Here is a 4548-nt window from a genome sequence, read left to right on the forward strand (position 1 = left end):
GTTCTGCTGTTTCCTTGTCGATGGGCACGATGGTAACAGTGGACCAGGTCGTGGGTGATGCACCGATGACGCTGTGCTAGTAGACTGTAGTAGTGCTGTGGTGGTACGACCGTATGCAGTACAGACATCCTTGGTCTGTGCCGTGCCGTGCCGTGCATCTCGATCTCGTCTGGTTTTGTAAACGGGGATGCAAGTACTGTAGCAGACGCACTGGTTTTCCGTGGAGATAAATGGCCTTCTGTTCTGGTGGATGTGATTTGCTTATTTATTTTATTTAAGGTGGAAAACAACAACAACAACAAAATCCTCATAACGTGACGACGTTTTTTTTTAGATCAACGTGACGAGGTGAACGGCGGGCAGCGCATGCAGTGCAGTTCATCAGTTTTTTTCCCTCGTCGTGCGTCTTCACCCTCTTCAAACATCTTGGCCCGGATAAGATTCATAAAAGAAATGGAGAAGCTCCGGCCCATACAACGTTCACTAATTTGACTGGGGTGTGTGCGTGTCGAAAGGTGGTGGTGCGTCCTCGCGGTGGCATCGCGTAGCTAGCATGGATGATGGGGGCGTGATGAGGCGATGAGCTCCAAGGTGGTTTCCCTTTGAAAAGGCAGGGGCAATACTCATTAATTACGCTCCAAGTTGACGGCCGAGTGACCGAAACGAAATCTCCATGGCAGTGGCATCCCACGTCCGAGTGGGAAATCCCGGGCGGACGGACACGTCGTGGCGAGTGGATCGATCGGTCGGATTAGATTAGGATTAAGAGAGGCGAGGAGGGTGACAGGCATTGCCGTCGACGTGACCACCAAGGGATTTCGACCATTTACCACCACCAAGAAGATAAGAATGCAGCGGTGGTGGTGCGAGTTGTTACCGCGTCTTTTTTTCACCTGGTGCTGGTGCGGTTGGTGGTTAATCAATCGCACAGGCACAGCCTCGTGGAAACTCCGCTGTCGACCGTGTCTGTTGTCAACTGATCACTGTGCGTGACGTGGTTAAACTCGTGGCAGCTTCGGCAGGTCGCCCGCCTAATGGTGATGGAGAAGCTTCGCATGCTCGGCCATCGCCGTCGACCAATGACAATGCGTACCCGCGACAAGCTCGTGCGTGATTGCGTGATTCCCGGCCGGCAGAGACGAGATAAGGCCATGCGGAACTGTCAAACGGAGTGAGTATGCGTGCAGATTCAACCAAACGTATCCACGTTATGCTCTGAATAGATGTGCAGGCATCTCTGTCTGTCAAGCAGAGTAGTACGCCGGTAATCCATCGCCACCTTTTTCTCTTGGCGCGGGCCTGGCATGGGACATATAAAACCAGCTACGCTACCCGCTTAGCCAGCGGCATCGCCTTCTCAAAGCAATAATACTACACGTACATGATATTCATACAAAGAGTTACAGGGAGGGAACATGGCCTCATCTAATTGCCCCCCCCCCCCCCACCCCCCCTGATTTTCACTAGTGGGCCCGCCCTCCTAATTAAATCGCTGCCAATCACACCCCCTCAGCCCCGTAAACCCCCTGTAACCTCCCCGTACGTCTAGCATTGCTCTTCTCAAAGTCCTCGAGCCCCGCACACCACCTCCTCCTCGTTTCTCTCCTCGTCGACGCCTCCGCTCCTGCCTCATCTCCGCCTCCCGATTCAGACACCCAGCCCTCGATGCCGGCGCAGGATGATAGAGAAGGAGAGGGTGATCTCGATGGCCCGAAAAGGGAGGACAAGGGTTGGTGGCATGGGATGGATCTGCTCGGGAAGGTGAGAGGACAGAGACAAAGGGGGAGCACGAGGTGCTCAAGGCGGCGTAGCAGAGGACGGTGTGGAGGCGCTGTGGTGTGGCGTACGGCGTCAAGGGGGAGGTGTGCAGGGGAGTTCCGCGGGGGCGGCACCATGGATACGTCGTCAAGAAAGAGGTGTGTAGGGGGGGTTTCGCGGCGGGGCCGCCATGGATCCGCATCCTGGTCGTGACCTTTGCGCCCCCTGCATGCTGGCTGGCTCACATCGCCCCTAGATGGCATGGAGGCCGTCCATGACACCGCTGACGTGCCACTCTTGGATGCCGAGGCGTTGCCCCAAAGACATCGCCGCCGCCGCCGAGGGCCGGCCATGAAGCCGCTGATGTGTGAGCCAATACAAGTTAGGGACGACCTCGTCACCCGTCAGGTGAGTTTGGCCCCCTTTCCTTCAACCTGTTCGAAACTGTTGTGTGTTTGGGTGCTGTTCCTAGGACATTGACATGTTTTGGACCTTTGATGATAGTTGTTGGTGTAGATTTTGGCCATTTACAGTGCCTCTGCCGTGGCTACGTCTGTGTGTAGTTTTGAAATGGACCGCTGCATGTTTTGTTAGTTTGCTCTTTCATGCATTTTGCCAGTAATTCCATCCATACACTAATCATTCTGAAGTTTCAAACGTTTTGCACAAAACAAAAGACTGCGAGTTCGAGTGTCCAATGGACACGGAATGAATACAACCTTGCATACAGTGGCGGAGCTACAGCAGGGCCAAACATGGCCATGGCCCGCCCAGCCAAACAAGAGTTCAGTGTAGAGTGGAGCTCATTTTGGCCCCTGGGTGCAAATTTTCAGGCGCATATCTTAATCTAGCCCTTTTTGGCCCGCCCAGTGATGTGTGTGTAGCTCCGCCACTGCTTGCATACCATCTCGCTGGAGTTCTGGAACCAAACGCTCCAGATAAAGGAACGGAAAAAATATAGCAAGCATAAAAATGTTTACAAAATTTTATTGCTCATTACTTATGAAGACAATGGTATTTATCTTCCATATTTCTGTGGTTCATTCCTTGCTACAAAGTCAACTCTATCTCCCTGCACCCTCCAAATCTTGTGCTTCAGGGATGCCATCTATATACGTATGAATTTTCTTTGCTTCTATATATCTGTGCCTGCAGCTGGCTTACATGTATTATCTTATGAGATGGACGTCCTTCTATTTGCTGATTGTACGTTAGGTCACAAGAATTAGGGGGCTTAGGAACTCACATGAACGAGGTATCAAACCCTCTCAAAGGTTCTCATGTATGCTATTCATTTCTGCAGACTTTTATTTTATTTCTTTCAATGCTTCCGCAACCAGGTGTATCTAAAGCATGATTTTAGTACAAAATTTTATCAGTCGGAGATTACTTGAAGGATTTGTGGAAATTAGAGTGTGGGGATCTGAAAGAATTTTTGGCAAGAAAAAACCAATATTAGCATGGTCGAGATACTATAGAGGAGATCAGTAGGCTGAAAGCAAGAGCAACCTAACATCATTTTCCGTAGAATATTGATAATCAGCTTCAACTATCGCTTTAGGCTGCAGTTTGGTTGTTGACCAATTTTTTTGCGAGCCCAGCTCAGCTTGTGTCCTCCCATGAATTTTCTGCCCATACATGCTGAGCTCTCCCGTTAATCCTCTCTCTCTTCAACTCAAGTCAGCTCTTTCCTCTCTCTAATTACTTCTCCTGCAGCTGAATCAGGTACGTCAGCGTAAAGTGGCGCAGGGTGTTGTAGTTTGGCTTTTTGTTTTTCTTTGCAATGGATTATGAGTTGATATGAAATCCCATGGCATATTTGAAAGCATTAGTCTGATTACTACTTAGGCTACAGTAAAGTGGTTCATGTGTAAGATACAGCCTGAGCATGAAGTGGTCTACTCTTTCCTTCTTTCAGGTCATTTTGGAGTTGTAATCAAAGATTTGGTAGCAGATCGTACCAAGGCAGGTGTAATGTGCATCCAAGATCAATATTTTGTCTTGCTTTCGTTGAATGTAATACCATTGTCTTCATACCGTTTTTAAGTATCTTTTGCGTGGGATTTTATACATTTTCCTATTGCTTTTTATGGAGATGTAGTTTGGAATTTAGTTTTTTATTGGATTGTGTGTTGATATGAAGTCCTATGACATGTTTCAAAGAATTAGTTCTACATACAGTATAGTGAAAGTTCATGTGTAATGTAGGGTCTGAGGCTCTGAGCATGAACTGATGTTTGCAATAGGGAAGTTTGTTGGCCGCATCTCATATTCTCATGGTTCTTTTCAAGGTGCCTTTCGTTTCAAGGTCACCACAAAGCAGCGCCTGGTTCTCATCGTGCATTGTCTTTAGATGAACCATCGACAGCAATGAAGGTCGTATCTAAATATCATCTAGCATTCTAAGGACTACTAATCAAGCTCTGTAATAGGATGAAACCTTCATCTGTTTTTCGCCGATGCTATCTGCTGCTTTTGAACAGCTACCACCTATGCTTTTACCTATATAACCTCTGCTGTTGTTCCTCATCGAACTATTAATATGCATAATGCCACCCTTATCTATAATTATCTGTTTTTACTACTTTCTATGTTCCAAACATCGAGTACTCACCAGCAACAACAAATGCTAAGCAAGGAAGAGGCATGCCCTACGTGCCAGCGTCCACCTTCCACCCAAGGGATATAGCACTATCATTTAGCATAGACTGTTCCAGGAGAAATAGTAATCATGAACAGAGACAGTAACCAGCAGTAAGTACTCATTATTTCGATCTGTGACTTGAGTTT

At 48.0% G+C, this 4548-nt stretch overlaps 1 long non-coding RNA gene across 1 annotated transcript; it reads left to right on the forward strand.

Annotated features, from left to right (window-relative positions):
- The first annotated feature begins 1193 nt into the window (after positions 1-1193).
- Positions 1194-4022, forward strand: LOC123093718 (uncharacterized). Its single transcript, XR_006445516.1, has 2 exons — positions 1194-2166; positions 3677-4022. It is a non-coding gene; the product is annotated as an uncharacterized lncRNA (long non-coding RNA).
- The last annotated feature ends 526 nt before the right edge of the window (positions 4023-4548 follow it).

The sequence above is a fragment of the Triticum aestivum genome, chromosome 4B, assembly GCF_018294505.1.
Source record: "Triticum aestivum cultivar Chinese Spring chromosome 4B, IWGSC CS RefSeq v2.1, whole genome shotgun sequence".
Lineage (NCBI taxonomy): Eukaryota > Viridiplantae > Streptophyta > Magnoliopsida > Poales > Poaceae > Triticum > Triticum aestivum.